General features: G+C 40.9%; 1 protein-coding gene across 1 annotated transcript in view; it reads right to left on the minus strand.

Moving 5' to 3' along the window:
- Positions 1-18507: 18507 nt before the first annotated feature.
- The window catches only part of FOXN2 (forkhead box N2), an 87103-nt gene continuing 81909 nt past the window's right edge, over positions 18508-23701 (minus strand). The window contains exon 8 of the mRNA XM_077485605.1: positions 18508-19088. The gene's annotated coding sequence lies outside the window, so the exon portion shown is untranslated. The remainder of the gene's footprint in view (positions 19089-23701) is intronic.

Below are 23701 nucleotides of genomic sequence, written 5' to 3' on the forward strand. Positions count from 1 at the left end.
TCCAAAGCATTAAATAAAACATTTGCCTTTACTTTAACACTCATTTTCAGCATTGGGGCTCAGGTTCAGTTTCTTGCGGGGGGGGGGGGGGGAAACATCTGTAAAGAGTAGTTATGTTCATCCCTATGGGGATTCCCATACTCCATTCATAGATTTAGTATCTATGACATTTCCATCACCTGCCCCTCCTCCCTTCATAGATCTTATTTCATTCAAGGAACCTGAAGTATGGGCTTCAGAGAATGGTGGAGAAGGACGGGCATAGTTGGGCATTGCTGATGTGTGCCTGTCCCAGCTCCTTAAGCGGTATTCAAGCCAAAACCAAAAATGTTTTATATTGCAGTTTAGATGTGGTGGCTGCATTCGTTTTCTTTTCTTTGGCTTTTTCCCTCTGTTTTCTCCTGGTGATCTGAGCAGTGAAACACTTCTTGCAATAGTGAGACATGACTCTGTATGGAGGAGCACAGGAGGCACAGCAGACAGCAGCATTGTCAGTTGGTGGGGGGGGGGGGGGGGGGGGGTAGTGCAAAGTAAGTAGTATGCTCTGTGCTGATTTTTTTTTATGTAAAATTAGACATTACGAAGATAAAATACCGACTCCAGCGTGCTTTGCCCAATAATTATTGTTTGACAAAACCCTGCACAAAAGCAACACTGAAAAGAAAGCATTTAAAACAGACTTTTTTTTTTTATGGGCGATAAGAGGACAGGTTGTGCCAATAGAATTTCTTGGTTTGTTGCAATTTTTTTTGTCAAAAATCAAAAAAAAGGATCTAGACTTTGCCCACTAGAGGGAGCACTATACCACAATAACGAATTACCTTTCATGACATGAACACCAAGACCACTAGGGGGACTCCTCTGTGCCACATCAGGAACATTTTCACATACAGTATATGGAGGCATGAAGAAAGTAGAGGCCAGATTTCCTCTGCACTACACAGGGATTGTGATTCATGTTGCATTAAAATCATATATTTTTTTTATAAATATCTGCATTTTTTTTTTATTGTAAAATGTATGTTTATCTTTAATAATTTGAACATTTGAATGTAAGCATAAAGGAAATAGAAGAAGATGGATTAGGCATGAATAACTTTCCCAAATCTAAAAAGGTGGGATGTGTATACAGGGTAACCTCTCTTTTAACCACTTTAGCCCTGGAAGGATTTACCCACTTTACCCAGACCAGGCCATTTTTTTCGATACGGCACTGCGTAGCTTTAACTAACAATTGCGCGGTCGTGCGACGTCCTTTTTTCCTCCATAAATAGAGGTTTTTTTTGGTGGCATTTGATCCCCTCTGCGGTTTTAATTTTTTTCCCTATAAATAAAAAAAAATAAAAATAAAATTTGAAAAAATAAAAAACAATATTTTTGGCTTTTTCTATAATAAATATCCCCAAAAAAAAAATTCTTCATCAGTTTAGGCCGATGTATATTCTTCTACTTATTTTTGGTAAAAAAAATTGCAATAAGCATATATTAATCAGTTTGCGCAAAAGTTATAGCATCTACAATATATAGGATAGATTTACGCCATTTTTATTATTATTATTATTTTTACTAGTAATGGCGGTGATCAGCGATTTTTAGCGGGACTGCGACATTGCGGCGGACAGATCGGACACTTTTGACACTTTTTTGGGACCACTGACATTTATACAGCGATTAGAGCAATAAATAGCCACTGATTATTGTATAAATGTCACTGGCAGGAAAGGAGTTGACACTAGTGCGCAATCAAGGGGTTAAGTGTTCCCTAGGGAGGAGTTTCTAACTGTGGGGGGGAGTGTAGTGACTGGGGGAGGAGAGAGAGCGCTGTTCCTGATTACTAGGAACAGCAGATCTCTCTCTACCTGACAGAATGTCTGTTTACATTGACAGATCCTTGTTCTGGCTCTCTAAGGGAGCGATTGCGGGTTGCCAGCGGTCATCGAGGCCTGCCGGCCACGCACATCGGCACAAGCGTCGCACCCCCTATAGCTCTTAAAGCGACCGACGTACACCTATGCCGGTTTGTGCAGCCGTGCCAACTTACCACAGTATAATGAGGGCAGCTGGTCGGCAAGCAGTTAAAGTATATTTTTTTAACGTACTATATTCATATGCCAAATACAGCGTTTTTTCAAAAGCAATTTCTGGAGAAAATAAAAAAAATATTAAATTGTGCACGCCGTGCAATGGCGACAAACGGTGTACATTTTACTATCCATAGGCAATGCTTTAAAAGCCTTTACAGGTTACCACTTTACATTTAAGCCCCGCACACACGATCGGATTTTCCGACGGGAAATGTTCGATGACAGGCTGTTGGCGAAAAACCGGACCATTTGTACGCTCCATCGGATAATTGTTGTCGGATTTTCAGCGGAGAAATGTTGGATGCCAGGTTTGAAAATTTTCCACGGACAAATGTCTGTTGTCAGATTTTCCAAGCGTGTGTACACAAGTCCATCGGACAAAAGTCCAAAGTACAAACACGCATACTCGGAAGCAAGGACGGGTCAGAAGCGTTCGGTCTTGTAAACTCGTTTTCATAATGCAGAATTAACATTTGTGACGTGGCAAATTATGAGATCTCAAAATGCAGCGCACAATTCTCTTCTTCTTTAATGGGATAATAATGAAGCTGCTTTGCTGGTGATACTGATGGAGTTATTGCAAACAAATTTTCAAAGGCTTTTTTTTTCTAGTGATATCAAGAATAATAATACTATGCTTTTTTTTTGGGCAAGTTACCACAACACCATTATCTCATATTATCAGCTATGACTAAGCACTACATTGAAGTGTGAAACGCGTTAGCTCCTGTCTGTTCCTGCTGTGGCTTGTATTTTTGTTCACAAGAATTTTTGAATAAAAGGCAAAAAAATGTTTTTTGAGTGTGGCTGTACAGATCTTCTTCCTGTTTTTGATTACCATTATCCCATAGTTTTTAAAATCAAAGATACAACTATGTCAGTGTCCCTTATCAATTTTACATTGTATTTTTTTAAATGTAACTGCCTACTCCCAAACTGTCATTTGAAGTAAAACACATAGTATTATTGTACATAATGTTTTTTTATTGTGCATTAAAAAAAGAAAACAAATAAAATTAGACATGCTATCTGCCAATAGAACTTAACCAAAAAGTGCTTCTATGCATCCAAAAATATAGAAAATATAACAAATCAAATCATTATTATTCTTCAATCAAAAAAATTAAATAAAAGCCTCATGCATGTGTCCTGCTTCTTAATATAGGGAGTCAGCAATGCCAAGAGTTGGTGAAAGCAGAGGTCCGTCATTCGGAGATAATTCAAAAAAGCATCCGGATTATTCTCCTGGAGCTCCCGCAGCAAAGGCATATGACATAATTGGTCACGATTAATAAAGCAACCAATTTTTGGTCCAAGAAATCCTCCTCCTCCTGTTCCTGGACTGGATTTGAGTCAAAGCAATAACTAAGGCCAATAATAAATAACACGTTATCTCCTCCGATTCCGCAACATGTCTGGTTGACGAACGGCCATTCAGAAATGATCTAAAAAAGGCTGAATAAAAAGCTTGAAGTGAAAAGCGCGAATCAACACTCACCAAACTTCTACTAACACGAAATTGGCAGAAGGGTGGCACTAAAGAGCTGAAAAACCACGTAGTATGTCACTTTGTTCGTGTTTGTTGGCCGACAATTCATTGCCGTTTGTATGCAAGTCAAAATCCAGGCACATGCCTTTGGATCAGACTGAGGTTTTGTCTGTGGAAAATACTATCGTGTGTACGAGGCTTTACACAGGATGTTTGGTGCTAGAATTACCGCCCATAATCTGAAGTTCACGGTGATACCTCAGATATGCTGGATGATCACTAGTTGCGCATGTGTGGGACTGAAGCGTGGGTTTGCCTTTTTGCGGGAGCATGGGGGGAGGGGGGGGGGGTGTCGAGGGCACTTTCAAATTGTAATTTTTTTATTAATTTTAAAATGATCAAAATCATTTTTAAATTACCTTTACACTGTTGCTTTTCCTTTTTGTTTTTATTACTTTTATTGTTATCACAGGGAATATAAATACAGTATCCCCTGTGATAGCTATAGGCAGTGACAGCCAGGTACTCTTTTTGGAGAGATCTTGAGTCTATTAGAGAACGTTTAGAATCACTTTAATGGCATAATATACCATTATACATCACATACTATGTGATGTATAATGGTACATAATCATTATTATATTATTATTATACTATCATTATGAATGATTTACCTGTAATGGGGAACCCTCCAGGTGTACAATGGCACTGCTGACAGGGCTTCTATCTCCACCCAGCCTTCCTTCTAGGTTCATGGGCACCGGCCATTTGAATGGCCTAGCAGCGATAACGTCACTCCCACCACGCATGAGCACAGCGGCACAGAGCTCTGCATTGATGCATGCGCCAGTGATGTCACTGGCTGGAAAACACGTGAATATCTCCAAATCAGTGTGCATCTAGGAGATATTCATTTTACCTACAGATAAGCATTTTTATAAGCTTACCTGGAGGTAAGGCAGCACAGTGGTGTAGTGGTTAGCACTCTCGCCTAGCCATAAGAAGGGTTGCTGGTTCAAATCCCAACCAAGACACTACTTGCCTGGAGTTTGCATGTTCTCCCTGTGCCTGCGTGGGTTTCCTCTGGGTACACCGGTTTCCTCCCACACTCCAAAGACATGCAGGTAGGTTAATTGGCTTCTGTCCAAAAATTGGCCCTAGTATATGAATGGGGACCTTGGATTGTGGGCTCCTTGAGGTTAGGGACCAATGTGAGTGTGCAATGTACAGGGATAGGGACAATTGTAGACACTCACTGGTGGACTGGTCTTTATTCAACCTTACTATGTAAAAGTGACAAAGCGGAGTTTACTAGCACTTTTATGCCTCACCAGCTGCCATTTAGGTTCGGTCCTGTAAAAAAAAAGGTATCCTGGCTTATGAAGAACAGCTGCAATCGAAAAGCAGAAGCTAGCAACTTTAATTGTATTATGCAAACACCGCTTTATCATGTGTGAAAGAGGAAGAAACAGACAGAAGCTGCTACTCAGCGGCACCTTCCAGGTGATGAGCACAGATGTTTAAACACTAAAAATGAAAAATATCGTGGACATGATTTATTCACTGGGATTGGATCCAAACTTCATTTGCTGAATATACAGGAGGGGAGTAGAGGGAAGAAAAATAAGGAAAAAGTTAGCAACATTTGTTAAGTTTTAGGTTTGATTTTTACGTGGTTAGATATTAGTTCAGTTGAAAAGCCATCTAACAAGTTCAACCAAACATTTATAAATAAATTAATACATCAAAATCCTCCATATACAGAATCCTATATCCACCGTAGATCCAGAAGAAGGCAAAAAATAAAATGGTCCTTGAAGACGCCTTGTGGGAGGGCGAAACGTGTTGATGTAATTGATGTCACTTCCGGTGTTGATTCCAAACGACGCCACTTCCAGTTTCGGTGGAACGCTTGCTGGATACGGCGTTTCCTGGATTTTATATGTTGTGATATGCATGTTTAACTTCTGTGTTTTGTAAGTACCAATCTATGTTTTTGCACAATAAACACCTGCCAAATGTACTTCACTATCAGTCCCTTCCTTTCATTTTTGGTGTCATTACCAACTTATGACCATCACGATTGGGGGAGATCTTCATTGGACCCTTCTGTGAATTTCCATTCATGGCCAGCGTTTTATCCTGAATGACCCCTAGAATGAAAAGCTAGGGGTCCATTCTATTTTGTGAGTGGGGACAACTGGAGGGGTGTGTGGCCCGCCTTGAAGTTTGGCGCACTTTAATGATTGGAGCAGAGATGCACATTGTATATGGACTTATATTTTGATTGATTTTTCACTTATTCTATTTTTTTGTGATGTATACACTTTTGTGAGCGCTGTAATTATTTTATTTTATTCAGTCAATTGACCATCACTTTGTGTACAGCAGCTGCAATTATTAATATTATTGTTACTTATTTTTCACTTCTAGCGCGAGTATATTTAAAAAATAAATAAATAAAATAAAAATGACATGGTCCAATTTTTTCCAACAGCAGAAAAAAATTCCTTCCTGATCACCTAAGGCAGGGGTGCTCAATCTTTTTAAAAGCGAGGGCCACTTAAGTGTTTTTATAACGGGTCGAGGTCCACAATGAAATATGGGATTTTACCGCTCCCCAAACCACAAATGTAAAAGAGCCCTTACGGTCCTGATGTGCTACGGTTTACCCACACTGTGGGTGCAGTGCTGTACCTATCGCTTTCCTGCAGGTTAGCTGCGCTTCGCCATAGACTTCTATTATATCCTGCAGATGGGGTGCACTCAAAATTTAAATCAGGTGCCTCCTGTTTCCACTGATCATCCTTAAGATGTTTTTACAACTTGATTGGAGTCCATATGTGGTAATTCAGTTGGTTGGACATGATTTGGAAAGGCACACACCTGTCTATATAAGGTCCCACAGGTAACAGTGCATGTCAGAGCACAAACCAAGCCATGAAGTCCAAGCAATTGTCTGTAGACCGCCGATGACAGGATTGTATGGAGGCACAGATCTGGGGAAGGGTACAGAAAAATGTCTGCAGCATTGAAGGTCCCAGTGAGCACAGTGGTCTCCATCATCTGTAAATGGAAGTTTGGAACCACCAGGAATCTTCCTAGAGTGGGCTGCCTGGCCAAACTGTGTGATCGATGGACAAGGGCATTAGTCAGGGAGGTGACCAAGAACCCGATGGTCACTCTGACAGAGCTCCAGTGTTTATCTGTGTAGAGAGGAGAACCTTCCAGAAGAACAACCATTTCTGCAGCACTCCACCAATCAGACCTGTATGGTAGAGTGGCCTGCTCCAGAGTGCTCTGGACCTCAGACTGGGGTGAAAGTTCATCTCCTCTGGCTATGGGACAAGTCTGTGAATGTCCTTGAGTGGACCAGCCAGAGCCCAGACTTGAACCCGATTGAACATCTCTGGAGAGATCTGAAAATGGCTGTGCTCCGATGCTTCCCATCCAACCTGATGGAGCTTGAGAGGTCCTGCAAAGAAGAATGGGAGAAACTGCCCAACAATAGGTGTGCCAAGCTTGCAGCATTATACTCAAAAAGACTTGAGGCTGTATTTGGTGCCAAAGGTGCCTCAACAAAGTACTGAGCATGCTGACCACCTTCCAGGCAACCAATTAAAAATGTGTTCAATGCTATGTAACACACCCTCTGAAGAGCTGCTGGTAGCTTGAGCTTATTTTTTCCCCATAGCACACACACAGTCAGGCACACAGCATTTTCAGCGGTCTTTCACTGAGGGGTTTCTAGGAGTTTCGTTTTGTGGGTTTTATTGGGGAACGATGTACTTGGACAGGGAGCATGGGATAAAACTAAGCAGTAGAACCTGAAGACTGCCCTACTCTAAAAAAAAATAAAAAAATAAAAGAATAAAACTAGTACAACTCTAGCTGCACTCTTGCAGCACTGAGGTCTTATGTAGAGGTCGACCGATATGGGTTTTTCTCTGGCCGATGCCGATATTTAGAAATCATGGCGGCCGATAGCCGATATATGATGCCGATTTTTTTGGGCCGATATGTTAGGCCGATTTTATTTTATTTATTTATTTTTTTCCTTTTTTATTTATTATTATTTTTTTTAAAACCCCCTTGATCTAACACACCTTTCCCACTGGGGCGTTTTTCAGGCGCTTTTGGGCTAAAAATAGCGCCTGTAAAGTGCCTGCAAAATGGCTCCCCTGCAGTCTGTGTGAAAGACCGAGTGCTTTCACACTGAGGCGATGCTCTGGCAGGATCTTAAAAAAAAGTCCTGCAAGCAGCACGTTTGGAGTGGTGTATACCGCTCCTCCACCACTCCTGCCCATTGATATGAATGGGCACCACTGCCGAAGCGCCTGCAATGCGATTTGGCAGCAGTGCTTCATGGGCGCATTTAACCTCTTCCTTGGCCGCTAGCTGGGTTATATGTGCCCCACTAGCAGCCAAATAGCACCGCTAAAATGATGGTAAAGTGCCGCTAAAACTTGCGTTTTACCATCAACGCCTGCCCGCTCCAGTGTGAAAGCAGTCTTCATAAGTGATACAGAAAATTTCTTACATTTAAACATTTATTAAAAAAACAAACCTCCAATCAGTTTACTTGTATGTATGATTTAGATAAAAAAAAAAAAAAAACTATATATTAAATAAAAACAGGTAGTCAAAACTTTTGGACGAAAAAAAAAAAATGGGCTAACTTTACTGTTTTTATTTTATTTATATTTTTTAAATAGTGTATTTTTTTCCCAAAAAAATGCATTTGAAAGACCTCTGTGCAAATGCCGTGTGACATAAAATATTGCAACAACCGCTATTTTATTCCCTAGGATCTCTGCTAAAAAAATATATATAATTTTTTGGGGGGTCTAAGTGATTTTCTGGCAAAAAATACTGGATTTTTACTTGTAAGCAACAAGTGTCAGAAAAGATTTAGCCTTTAAATGGTTAAACTGAGAACTTCTACACAGGAGATGAGTTCATTCATTCAAGTGTAAACATTGTATCTTTCTGTTCTTTTCTTGGCAGCCTGCCCAGAGAGGAGGAAAGACGTTTCTATGACGACTCAGGCAACTTACACTGACTTCTATTACAGAAGTCATTTCAAAGTCCCGCTGTTATAAATCGGACTTTTATCAGCACAATCGGCCGATGCCGATTAATTAAAAAACAGCAAATATCGGCCGATATATCGGTCGACCTCTAGTCTTATGCTCACTGAGAAACAGGTTTATCAGTTGCCTCTTGTCGATATCCAATGGGTTTTTTCCCATGAGGGAGATGAAGAATCACTTAGCCTCTGGTCAACTTGGGCTCTCCCCCATAGCTTCCTTCCCAACTCTTCTCTCGTGAACTTTCTTCTGACCGCTTGGATTTCTGGGATGCTCTCCGTTTAGTCCTCCGAGCTAAGCCTAGCTGGGACCTCAATGTTTTCAACTGGCTTTCTCCCCTTGCTACTGCACAGGATGGCAAGGCCACTCAACAGGGGTCTCCTCCAGAGGGTTGGACCCTGGGACGCTGCCTTACACCACCATCTTGCAGACTCCCCTTGCCACTCAGGCTTCAGACTATTTATGGACTCTTTCCCACCTTTTGGGGCCCGCCTTCCCAGGGATTGGCTGCAGTCATATAAATATTTAGGTTAATGCCTCTGCCCTCCCTCCCACTACGCAACGCAAACTTTACTATCCATAGGTGAAGGTTTATAAGCCCTTACAGGTTACCATTTTACATTTTTGTCGTGATCTGATGTCCGTGGTGAAACCACAACACTTATCACACATTATAGATAAGTGTTATGGCATCACTACTGAGTGACTGGCAGCACAATATATATATATATATATATATATATATATATATATATACACACACAGTGTATATATATATATATATATATATATATATATATATATATATATATAAAACACACATTAATCTTTGTTTGTGGGGAGAATTATATATAATTGCGCTGATTGTGATTAAGATTAGTTCCTGGTGATCAACATATGTGATCGCCTTTGAGCACGAGCACAGGGTTACTTTTTTTTTATTTTTTTATTACAAATGTATTATATATATATATATATATATATATATATATATATATATATATATATATATATATATATATATATATATACATACACACATACACCTATATATATATATTATATATATATATATATTTTTTTTTTTATCACTTTTTGGCTCTATTGTTTGCTTAACCACTTGGGATCCGCGCTATTGCCGAATGACGGCATTAGCGCGGACCTAGATTGCCGGGACTACGTCTATTGACGTCGTCCCGGTTACGAGCGGCCTGCGCGCCCCCTGAGGGGCGCGCGCGGCGCGCTCTGTGATCGGCGAGTCCGTGAGACTCGCCTGATCACCGATCCGTGTAAGGGGTCGATCCCGACCCCTTATCACGTGATCAGCTGTCAGCCAATGACAGCTGATCATTTGATAAAACGGAGCCGGTAATCGGCTAGTATTCCTCCTCGCGCTGACAGCGCGAGGAGAAAAAAAAAAAGCCGATCGCCGGCGGCCGTGTTCGGGACATCAGTCCCGATCACGGCCAGCAATTCAAGCGGACACCTGCCCCCTGCCAGTGCCCACCTGCCACCCGCAGTGCCATCCTGAAATAAAGTAAGTGCCCCCCTGTCAGTGCCACCCAGCAGTGCCCATAGTGCCCACAGTGCCACCCAGCAGTGCCCAGTGCCACCCAGCAGTGCCCACAGTGCCACCCACAGTGCCACCCAGCAGTGCCACCCACAGTGCCACCCAAAATCTGCCTCAAAGGTGCTGCACCCCAGTGCCGCCCATCAGTGCCCAGCAGTGCCGCCCATCAGTGCCCAGCAGTGCCGCCCATCAGTGCCCAGCAGTGCCACCTATCAGAGCCACCTATCAGTGCCACCTATCAGTGCCCATCAGTCCCATCTATCTGTGGTACCTATCAGTGCCCATCCGTGCCACTTATCCATGCCACCCATCCGTGCCATCTTATCTGTGCCCATCTTTGCCCATCAGTGCCGCCTTATCTGTGCCCATCGGTGCCGCCTTATCTGTGCCTATTAGTGCCGCCTTAACTATGCCTATCAGTGCCCACCAGTGCCGCCTATCAGTGCCCACCAATGCAGCCCATCAGTGCCCACCAATGCAGCCCATCAGTGCCCACCAATGCAGCCTATCAGTGCCGCCTAATCAGCGCACTTCAATGAAGGAGAAAAATGACCCGTTTGCAAAATTTTATAACAAACTATTAAAACATGATTTTTTTTGCATCTTTTTTTGTTTGTTTAGCAAAAAATAAAACTCCGAGCTGTAACTAAATACCACCAAAAGAAAGCTCTATTTGTGGGAAAAAAATGATAAAAATTTCATTTGGGTACAGTGTTGTATGACCGCGTAATTGTCACTCAAAGTGCATCAGCGCTGAAAGCTGAAAATTGGTCTGGGACTGAGGGGGGTTTAAGTGCCCAGTAAGCAAGTGGTTAATGTTGTTTTTGAACAACTTTTTATTTCTGATTTAAATTTATTTTTTATGTACATAATTATATATATAAAAAATCTTTTTCCCCTTTCTTTATATAATATATAAATACCCTGGTTGATATTTATTGTATATGCATATATTTGGTAAAATTATCTTGCTATTTTGCACATGAGGTTTGGGGTCTGGTGCCTATAGAACATTTTTTATAGTCATATTGTTTTTGGTTTTTCATGAGGTTGCACCATAGCCTAATTTTTTGTAGTTTATGAATGCTGAATAATATAACACATATAGGGAATTGTGTGAATTGCATGTGATTCACAACAAGTATTATATGTAGCACTTATCCTTGCACAAAGCACTTTATAAGATTTTCTGTAGTCCCTTTATGCACAGTTTATTGTATTTTTTGGTGAGGATTCGATTGTTTTCAACAAATTTATAACGATTAACCTACTGTCTTGTGGTAATATTGTGTCTAGTGGAAATAAGGGTGGTACTCATCTTTGATAATAGGTAGCACCGGACACCCCATATTCTCTTGAGATTATTTTATATATATATATATATATATATATATATATATATATATATATATATATATATATATATATATATATATATATATATATATAAAACACACATTAATCTTTGTTTGTGGGGAGAATTATATATAATTGCGCTGATTGTGATTAAGATTAGTTCCTGGTGATCAACATATGTGATCGCCTTTGAGCACGAGCACAGGGTTACTTTTTCTTTATTTTTTTATTACAAATGTATTTTATATATATATATATATATATATATATATATATATATATATACACACATACACCTATATATATATATATATATTATTTTTATTTTTTACAGTGTTGCTTTAATTTCTTTTTTTCTATCACTTTTATTGCTGTCACAAGGAATGTAAACATCCCTGTGACAGAAACGGGCATGAAACTCTTCAATGCAAGAGCCCTTTTCTGCCCTTAACCTGTTGGCACAGAGCACGCGCAAATATGCGGCCTCTTGGCGGCCGGGCCTTGGTGCCGAGCAGCTGCATATTTGTGAGCCATATCGCCGACAGTGCTGTGCCGAGAGCGCACAGTGACTGGCGGTTCATGGAAAATTTTCAATCATGTGACCGCCAATCACTGCGGACACATGACCATATGCCCCTCCCAGCATAGCAAACCCCTTCAAGGACCGGCGGCAGCCAGAGCCAAGGAGTTAAAGTGGTAGTAAACCCTGTACTACCACTTGTACCTACAGGCAAGCCTATAGTAAGTTTTTTTTTTTTTCTCTTGTTTCTAGGGAGCAGCTATTAGTGTTTTCACTTGGTTTATTTGATTCACTGATTATTAGTTTATTCTTTTTTTCACATTTTTATAAGTGGCGGAGTTTACTAGCTGTTGTTTTTCAGCTATATTTTCACAAGCCTATAGTAAGGCTTACTTGTAGGTACTGTGAATATATCCTAAACTTACACTGTTTAGGAGATATTTAGCGTGCATGCAGCCGATGACATCACCGACGTATGCGCTCTGAAGGTCCGGCTTGCAGTGCCAGACCTTCAGAGCCCATAACGTCATTGCGTCCCCGGCATCTCCTGTAGACGGAGGCTGCGAACCCGGAAGGAGGATCAGGAGAAGGTGTCAACTGTCTCAGTGGTGACATCATGGCATCGGAGGGCTTCATTCTAAGGTAAGTCTATCATAATGTGCTAGTATGCAATGCATACTAGCGCATTATGACATTGTCTTGCAGGGATTTTTTTTTTTTTAATCACCATTGGTTTACAACCGCTTTAAAAGCATCTGATCACACTAAGATAAGTGTTTTCGAATGCTTCTGATTTTTGAAAATGGGGCTGTTGGCATCTGGGTAAACCAAAAGTGATATCAGGTCATCGCTTCCAGGTTACCAGGCTTTGTTCGGCTCTCCGATCAGCCGACACGAGGGGAGAGCTTGAGAAAGCAGTGGAAGACGCTAGAATTGCTTTTACAAGAGTCGGCCACCGGCTCTAAAAGAACGGTATTGGAATGCCAGCGGCTGCCGGCATCATCCCAGGAATAACCACTTGAAGTCCTTCAATGTATAGGTACGCCGCTGGTCCGGAAGTGGGTATATTACTGGCAGGATCACCAGGCAAAATTTATAAAAAAAAAAAAAGGCTTGAGAAAGGTAAACAAATGCAGCCACCACATTTAAAGGCTGGTAAGCTTATAATTGTTAATAATTGTTGTTCTCAGTAGCAACCAGTCAGCATCAGATTATAACCTTTGCAGTTGTTCTCTGAGAATGAAACAAAGATTTTGATTGGTTGCTTTGGGGAAATTAATAATATTATTTATTTATACTGTCCGGATATTTAAAAATCCTTCCCTCCCTCCGATATCCATGGCTAGCTAGTTAAAGGCGCCTCATATGATCAGATAATGCAGTTCAACTGACGTCAGCTTCAGTAATAATGATTCATTTTAATTGTGGTTAATATAATAGGCATTTGTCTAATTTTAGACTCAGGTTTGTTGAGTGAATAAAAATAGCCCTGTTCATCAGGAGGGTTAATGGTTTAAAATACACATGCGGCGAACTGACTCTTGTTTGTTGCTTAGCGACTGCTGCATGTAGGCAAGCAAGCTGCTGTCACTCACTTGGTATCTGTCCAGGGAACAAAGGTTTTCTTCTCAGGAAGTGGCCCTGATTGGCCAGAGGTGATGTCATATTTCATTAATAGGATGTGAGTGATAAAGAATACATTAAAGGAAATACATTTTATCAGCCCATTTGCAATTGCAATCTAAATCCTTCTGAGCTTTAGAAGGGCTTTTTAAAAAAAAATAAAAAATAAGAAAAGCCTTTCAGATGAGCAATGTGAAGATATGTAGTCATTGTGTAGCAACTAAATTCTATCAGACAGATGTGTGCGGCCAATTAGGAAACACTTTTTTTTTTTAGCAGTCTGCCTCAAATCTTTAGAGGGATGAAATGTGATTGTTGATTATGGTTTACTGCACGCTACAGTTAATGTTCAGAGCGGCGTTCTCCCGCAATTTTTAAAAGTTTGGGGCGGACACACCCTTTAGCTTCCAAAATATATTTATTTTTGGTATATATGCAGCATCGACAATTTAGGCAGTGCTTTAACATACTGTACATTGATATCTGTCCTTGCCCTCAAAGAGCTTGCAATCTAAGGGCTCTTTCACGCTAGTAGCCAGGCGGTGGTAAAAGCAGGTTTTAATGTCCCCAGGGCCCAGGCCACCCTCCAGAATAACAGGGCAGTACATATGCCACAGTAATTTTAACTCAGGCTGAAGCGTTTGACAGGTGGCACTGCCTATCAGACTTGCATTTGGAGATCAGCAGGGTCCCCTGGACCGCAGAGGGTAGCAAGCATTATGCCGCGTACACTCGATTGGACTTTCCGGCAGGCTTGGTCCAGCGGACCGGAATCTGGTGGACAATTCGATTGTGTGTGGGCTCTAGCAGACTTTATTTTTTCCCCAAGTCTGACGGACCTAGAAATAAAACATGTTTCAAATCTGTCCAATGGACTAAAAATCGGGAAAAACGTTTGTCTGTTTGCTAGTCCGACGGACCAAATACGACGCAAGGGCAGCTATTGGCTACTGGCTATTGAACTTCCTTTCGTTTAGTCCCATTTACGTCATCACGTTCAAAACGAACAGACTTAGTCCGGTCGTGTGTGTGGCCAAGTCGATTTTGTTCAGAAAGTCTATCGGGAAGACCGTCGGACCTAGTCCATCGAAAATTATATACTAGGGCAGTGATTGCGAACCTTGGCACCCCAGATGTTTTGGAACTACATTTCTCATGATGCTCAGCTACACTGCAGTATAGTGGAGCATCATGGGAGATGTAGTTCCAAAACATCTGGGGTGCCAAGGTTCACCATCACTGTACTAGGGACTATTTCCCTACCAGCATGTTCCACAAGGAGAACACACAGATAGCTTTCCATGTTGGGATTTGAAGCAATGGACTCTGAGCACTAGGCCACTGTGCTATGTTGCTTACAACTAATACAAAAAAAGAAAAAGAAAAAAAAAATTATAATATATATATATATATATATATATATATATATATATATATATACACATACATACATACATACATACATACACACGCACACTGTATCTCACAAATGTAAGTACACCCTTCACATTTTTGTAACTATTTTATTCTATCTTTTCATATGACAACACTGGGGAAATGACACTTTGCTACAATGTAAAGTAGTGAGTGTACAGCTTGTATAACAGTGTAAATTTGCTGTCCTCTCAAAATAACTCAACACACAGCCATTCATGTCAAAACCAGCCCTCTTCAGACCCCCCACCCCCCAGATTTTCAATGGGATTCAGGTCTGGGATGGCTGGGCCATTCCAAATCTTTAACCTTTTTCTGGTGAAGCCATTCCTTTGTTGATTTGGATGTATGCTTTGGGTCGTTGTCATGCTGAAAGAAGTTTCTCTTCATGCTCAGCTTTCTAGCAGAAGCCTGAAGGTTTTGGGGCAATATTGACTAGAATTTGGAACTGTTCATAATTCCCTCTACCTTGACTAAGGCTCCTGTTCTAGCTGAAGAAAAACTGACCCAAAGCATGATGATGCCACCACCATACTTGACAGTGGGTATGGTGTTTTTAGTGATGTGCAGTGTTGTTTTTGTGCCAAACATAGCTATTGAATTATGGCCAAAAAGTTCAACCTTGGTTTCATCAGACCAGAACACATTTTCCCACATGCTTTTGGGAGACTTCAGATGTGTTTTTTGCAAAATTTTGCCAGGCTGAAATGTTTTTCTTCATAAGAAAAGGCTTCCGTCTTGCCACTCTACCCCATAGCCCAGACATATGAAGAATAAAGGAGATTGTTGTCACATGTACCACACAGACCGTGGCTCCTTTAATGTTGCCGTAGGCCTCTTGGCAGCCTCCCTGACCAATTCTATTCTCTTTTCATCAATTTTGGAGGGACGTCCAGTTCTTGGTAATGTCACTGTTGTCCCATATTTTCTCCACTTGTTGATGACTGTCTTCACTGTGTTCCATGGTATATCTAATGCCTTAGAAATTCTTTTGTACCCTTCTCCTGACTGATACCTTTTAACAGTGAGATCCCTTTGATGCTTTGGAAGCTCTCTGCGGACCATAGCTTTTGCTGTAGGATGAGACTAAGAAAATGTCAGGAAAGACCTACTAGAACAGCTGAACTGTATTTGGAGTTAATCAGAGGCACTTTAAAATTATGGCAGGTATGTACTGACTCCTATTTAACATGAGTTTGAATGTGATTACTTAATTCTGAACACAGCTACATCCTCAGTTATAAGAGGGTGTGCACACTTATGCAGCCACATTATTTTATTATTTTTACTTCCCCCCCCCTAAAAGATTTCAGTTTGTTTTTCAATTGAGTTGTACAGTTTATAGGTCACATTAAAAAGGTGGGATCAGTTCATCGGTTCATCAGTTTCAGCTGCTTTGGTGTTAATGAAATTAACAACAGGTACACTAAATGGGCAACAATGAGACGATCTCCAAAACAGGAATGGTTTTACAGGTGGAGGCCACTGAATTTTTTTTACTACTCATATTTTCTGACTAGTTTTTGCATTTGGCTGGGGTCAGTGTCACTACTGGTAGTACGTAACAATACATGGACCCTATTGGAGGGTTTTTTACTTTAGGCGAGCTGGACAGGGCCATAGAAGGTCCTTATCCCATCAGCAGGACCGGTATCTGCTCCTTTGTGCAAAGAGGAACAGGCTTAGCACTGCCAGAGCCCTACAAAATGACCTCCAGCAGGCCACTGGTGTAAATGTCCCTGACCAATCAGAAACAGACTTCATGAGGGTGGCCTGAGGGCCCAACGTCCTCTAGTGAGCCCTGTGCTCACTGCCTGGCACTGTGGAGCTCAAATTGGCATGTGATAATTGCCTTTGAACACCAGAATTGGCAGGTCTGGCACTGGCACCCTGTGCTTTTCACAGATTAGAGCGGGTTCACCCTGAGCACACGTGACAGACGTGAAAGGGTCTGGAAAAGCCATGGAGAACGTTATGCTGCCTGTAACATCGCTCAGCATGACCGGTATGGTGGTGGATCAGTGATGGTCTGGGGAGGCATATATATGGAAGGACGCACAGACCTCTACAGGCTTCCAGGGGTCTCAAAACTATGGCCTTCTAGTTGTTCAGGAACTACAATTCCCATCATGCCTAGCCATGGCTGTTAATGTCAGAGTTTTACAATGCCTCATGGGATGTGTAGTTCCGCAACAACTGGGAGGGATGTAGTTTGGAGATTCCTGGACTAGACAGTGGTACCCTGACTGCCATTAGGTATCAAGATGAAATCCTTGGACCCATTGTCAGACCCTACGCTAGTGCAGTGGTTCCTAGGTTCCTCCTGGTGCACAACAATGCCAAGCCTCATGTGGCGAGAGTATTATGGCAGTTCCTGGAGGATGAAGGAATGGATACCATTAAATGGCCCCCACGCTCGCCTGACCTAAAGCCAACAGAACAACTCTGGGACATTGTTTTGGTCCATCCGACGCCACCAGGTTGCACCTCAGTCTGTTCAGGAGCTCAGTGATGCTCTGACCCAGATCTGGGGAGGTAATACCCCAGGACACCATCCATCATCTCATTAGGAGCATGCCACATTATCAGGCATGCATACAAGCACATGGGGGCCATACAAACTACTGAGTACTATTTTGAGTTGCTGCAATGAAATTTCAGCAAAACCCACTACCATGCTGCATCATTTTTTCACTTCAATTTTCGGGGTGTCTTGGAATTCAGCCCTCTGTAGGTTGATCTTTTCAAACAATATGGCAGCCTTTCGTTCCTAACACATTTCCCCGTCCATATCAGTGTAGATATCAGCGTGATATTTTTCCCCATTGAGATCTGATGCGTTTTCAAAGTGTTCCTTGAATTTTTTTTTGAGCAGTGTATATTTATAGGGGGAGTTGCTGTACTATGAATATGGCTTACTGAGTCTTTTCATGCTTTTAGGGGATGGAAACCCCACAAACTTCTTTAATGGATTTGTAATAAAGACACATTTAAAAATAGAACTATATTGGTAAATTATTCTGATAGAACACCTTTAAAATCCCCTTTTTTTAAAAAATGTATTTGCTTTATTAATTTGGGATGTGGAGTTGAAAAAAGCAACTACATTCACATATATTTAAATCCACAACTCGAGCTTTATGTTATAAAACAAAAGTTTATTTTGCAATACTTTTATCAGAATGAATTGCATATCTTTGGTAAAAATAAACTTTATAAACATTTCCATTAACAGAGGTTAGCATACAAAAACTAAACATCTGTAAACTATGTAAAGGGCAACAAAAACTTAACTTAAAGAGAAAAATGAAAAAAAAAAAAAAAAAAAAAAGGGGGGGGGGGGGGGTGGGAGTGGTGGGGCAGTGATGGGGTCAAACCATTGGTTTTATCTACTGGCAGTTTTTATCTATACAAAGCTATACACTTTTCTGACTAACCAAAAATAAAAGTGTAGGATTCTTTTTTTAATTCTTAAACAAAATGCTTCACATTGATCAGAAAAGTATTTTCGTTAACATTTTAAAATAAATAGTAGATACAACAACTTGGCAATCACAAATGTTTTTCTTAATATCACTAAAGGATGGCAAATATAATACTTGTAATATGTAAGCACTTATTTCAATCAAAATAAAAAGTAATAAAACAGAAATAATGGCACTGGCAGTTATTGGTAAAGGAACGGTTTCAGCTTTCTTGCATAAGCATTTCACAAGAAACAGCCAAACACAATTCTTTAAATATGATAAGTGTATTTGCAATCTGCTCAAAACACGCTGGGAGCAATTCTGCAACATGTCGGGTACACGTGTTCTGGTGCCTTCTCCGCACCTCATTTGCGATTGCTGCAGGATGAAAGAATGGCAGCTGATGTTGCTCATAGGGCTGGGGCAGTGTATAGCAGGCCTAGTTCAAAGTGGATCTCAATGTAAAAAAAAAAAAAAAAAAGTTTATTACTATAAATTTTTTTATATATACATTATATATATAAAATAATTTTTTGTATGCATTTCTATCCTTAACTTGGTCCAAATAAGTTACCTCTTATGTCTCTTGATAGTGTTCTAATGCTAATCTTATATATGCTGGATACAGCTGACAGTGGTGATCCTCTAGCACTGGCTAGGATTAGTCCAGCAATAGTACAGTGAAGGAACGGGTCTCTCACTCTAAACTCCCCACTCATTCATTCATAAAAGGCCTAGTATTTTCTTGTTCTAATAAAGGGCTTCCCATGAATGGACAAAGGGAGATTCTACAGTTTACCCACCCCTCCTCTTCTTTTGTCCATTCACAGAATGACTTTTATACTGTAAACAGAATACAAGAAGTTTTCTGGATGGAAAAGTAGAAAGCGAGAGAGTGAGGCACATGTTCCTTCGCCTCGCCAGAACTCCAATAGTCCGTGTCCGAGCATCACATTTGTCAGCTGCATCTGGCATAAGTAAAACTAGCATTTTTGCTTACCCAAAGGTCCAGACTTGCTATCCCCAGTATAAGGGACTAGCAAGCACCATCCTGCGTGACCAAAAAAAAAAAAAAGCGGATGAGCTGGGTGGAAAATTATCAGCTGACCAGTGACTATTAGATGCATTCATCGTTTGGCAGTGGCCATTATATTCAGGCAGATGTGGCTTGCTGAATTCAATAGCTGGCAGTGGAGATCCCTTCCTAGTGTGGATGGGTGAAACAGATTTTCCTCTATTCAGCCCAAAGGTAAGAAATTTGACCTGTGTATGGCCAAGCTATATTAAAGCAGAGCTCCACCCAAAAGGGGGAAGCTCCACTCGTCTGCCTCAATCCCCGGTCTGCTGCCACATTTGGCACCTTTTGGGGGACCCCTGGTGTTGACAGGTGGCCACTCCCACTTGCGGCAAAGTGAGACGCAAGTTTGCCGCCCCCCCCCTCTTCTTCCTGCAGCCGGCCCATTCACAGTGCGCAGTAAGATTTACAGATACGCAGAAGGAAACCAGTGCCAGCACCTGATTCAGGTAAGTGCCCGAATAGTAAAAGTCAGCAGCTACAGTGTTTGTAGCTGTGGCCTTTTAATGGAAGGGGGGGGGGGGGGGGGGGGGCAGAACTCTGCTTTAAGTGGACAGTTTGACATTTGAGGAATAACTTAAAAGCTACAAACTTTATATGGGTCAATTTTCAGGTAACCAGAATCCTGGGCCTGTGTACTGTGCAGTCAGTTTGCTCCAATAGTTATCTACTGGGGATCACTGGGATTGTGTGGGGTGGAATATCTGGGTTTTACTATAAATGCAATCGTGTATGCATGCAATTATGACGCAGCCATCTTTCATAGGATCAAAAAGAATCACAACAGACGCCTCAGTCAAAGCAACATGAAAAATCTAACAGTCTTCCATTAAACCCTATGAGCAGCACCTGCTACAAACTGTTCACCTTGCAGTGAATGAAGCTCAGTATAATTCAAACATGTGCACAGAAAGCCCTGTTTACAAAGACCCATAAATATCCCTGCAGATTCATTTCCCTCTCTTTTTTTTTTTGTCTTTTTTTGTTTTGTTTTTTTAATATATATATATATCAGTATGTCCAAAGCAACTTATAATTAACTAATAAATGAGGGTTAACGATATTGGATCACTGAACATGAGCCCCTTACAAGTCATTAAGATTTCCCCCAAGTTACGATAGTTACACTATATACATGAGCATAAAAATTTGGAAAAGAAAAAAAAAAAAAAAAAAGAAAAAAAATCACACGTGTTGGAAGGCAAATAGGTGTAATTTACACCTAGTGAACGATCTATATCCTGAACTCCATAAGGAATTTTTAATAATTATTAAATGGCCTAACTGTACTCCAAGATCAGTAGCTCTAACATTCTATTTCACATTACAACCAATTGAAGATCTCCTTTCCTCACTAGAAAATTGAATAATAAGGATGAGGCCAGGACAGGTTGGTTACTCATCCTCGTGACTCAGTGGACAAGACATTATTACTACATAGAGAACACTAAGCTCTATGCAAATCTACAATTTTGAAGCAAAAACAGAGAAGGATCAAAAATTGCTGGTTACTCAAGCAAGGGTATTCAATAAGGCTGAGCAAAGAGCAATAAGCCACTTCTAATAGCCCAGACTTCAAAAAAAATCTGGATAGCAGTTTTTTTTTTATTGCTCTTTTTGCTCCCTTACTGAGTAAGCTCCTACAGTTTAGCTGCACTTCCTTCATAAATGGGATTGTTCGTGGCCATCCAGTATCTGCAAACATTTTTCCAAGAAGTCCAGTTACCAGCAATGTGGCCTGGAACCTCCTGGCCCCATTCATGCATCCCTATTAGCTACGAGCTAGACATTCCCAGCCACCAGAATCAGAGAATCAACCAAAAGTATCAACACTAACCATTCATGGTGGCCATAAGCAGCTTGCTCACTGCAAAAGCAGGATATAAAACAAGGAGCCAGGAGGCTGCAGGCCATGCTGCTTGAACTTGGATTTATCTTCAGGAATGATAACCCATCAAGTTGGCATTTTTGGGGCCTCTAGGGAAAAGCACAAATCCACAACTCATGGCAAAAGTGTATTCTAGCTAAAGTGACAGCAGTGTATTTATATGGAAAGACTCAGCAAAAAAAAAAAAAAAAAAAAAAAGGAGCCCAATGCTTGTTATACACATTAACAAGCGGTGGTTTTCAGTACTTACAATCCTTTGATCACAAAAATGATTGAATTTATCAGTGCAACCTACCATCACAACAGTTAGCCATCAAAACTATTAGTGAATGATAGCATAAGTGTCAAACAGCAAATTTTCAAGAGTAGAGTTTTCACTCATTTGGTTGGTTTGCTGGCGGTAGGTCACTTTGACGCTTCATCCATTCTTTGTGTTTGAAGATTGGTTAAAATTGCCTGAAAACTGATGTGTGTGCCCCACACATACAAACCACGTTCACAAATTCTCCTAAGCAATAAAGTAATACAAATAAGGCAGAGAAATTGCCTTTGAGTGACAATGAGGATACACCCCATTTTCACTCAGTTTGAGAAAACTGGGGAGCAACTGTGAGTAAAGGTTTCCAAACCACTATAAAATGGCCTTGTGTATGGCCAGTACAAAGCTTCTCCAGATGTCGTCATTTATAAAGCCAACACAAATGCTTAGAGCGGAACTAAACCCTTCAATCTTTTTCAGCTAAGGAAGCTACTTCTGTTTTATCTTCAACTGCCATGATGCTGCACATGTGATCAGTTATGACACAAGCCATTTAATGGTTTGACAGTTTGGTTGAGAACACAAGCAAATGTGACAGTAATCATTCCCATGCTGAGAATAGAACTGTTTAAAGCGGAACTAAACCCATCAATTTAACAGTTTAAAAAAGTTACATTCCCAGCACATGCTGGCAATGCAGATGTCGTATTGTTTGTGCTCTCAACCAAACTGTCAAACCCCATCCAATGGCTGGTGTCATAACTGATCACATGTGCAGCATCATGGCAGTTGAAGATCAGAGACTTTACTTCCACTTTAAAGCGGAACTAAACCCATCAATTTAAGTGGAAGTAAAGTCTCTGATCTTCAACTGCCATGATGCTGCACATGTGATCAGTTATGACACCAGCCATTGGATGGGGTTTGACAGTTTGGTTGAGAGCACAAACAATACGACAGTTGCATTGCCAGCATGTGCTGGGAATGTAACTTTTTTAAACTGTTAAATCAATGGGTTTAGCTCCGCTTTAAGTACAGTAAAGCACCGTATACACGGGTCAAATATCAGACATTTGGCCTGTGTCCGGCTTCTGCCGAAAGGGGCATAACCCTAAAAGTGCTCATCAGCATCCAATCAGGTTCTGGTGGTGGGGCCGTCCCCCTGTAAGAACACAATAGCTCAGTAGGGAGATTGCTGTACTGACATCAGATGGTTAGTACAGCAGCTCCTCCCAAGCTCTTTCGTTTTTTTTATTTTTTGTTCAGCCCGCTGGGTTGAATGGAACAAAAAAATAAAACTGCTAGTGTGTATCAGGCGTAATCTATAGCAACCATCGGTTGAACAATTCTCTCATTGTTCTATCTGGACCTTGAGTGAGCTTAGAATCCCTGCTTCTATCCCCTCAGTGACATCTGACTTAACCAAGGACACAACTTTACCCCAAAATCCCTATTGCTTAAGTGCACATTAAACGGATTGATTGGCCGTTTCAAAAATTAACAATATTATTTACCCAATTTTACCTGTCCCGAAAACACCTTTATTTTTTTTTTTTTATCAGACATGGTACTTCAAGAAAAAATAAAAAAAAGTCTAAGTATTTACATAACATGGCCAGTGAATATGGGTCAGGTTCTAGAGACTCAGAGACTACAACCTATCTTAATATTTACATGTTGATGGAAGCACCTAAAAAGAGCACAATTAGAACTTGCAGCCAACATTGTGAAGCATCTCCCTATAAATGAATGTGCATTTCGTATTCTGGGTGAGCTCGGGTACAACCTACTTTAAAACATCACACAAACAGGTCTATAACTGAAATGCCAACAAAGCCTTCAACTT

The sequence above is a fragment of the Lithobates pipiens genome, unplaced genomic scaffold (assembly GCF_037356315.1).
Source record: "Lithobates pipiens isolate NorthernLeopardFrog02 unplaced genomic scaffold, aLitPip1_a1.2 Scaffold_18, whole genome shotgun sequence".
NCBI classification, from domain to species: Eukaryota; Metazoa; Chordata; class Amphibia; order Anura; family Ranidae; genus Lithobates; species Lithobates pipiens.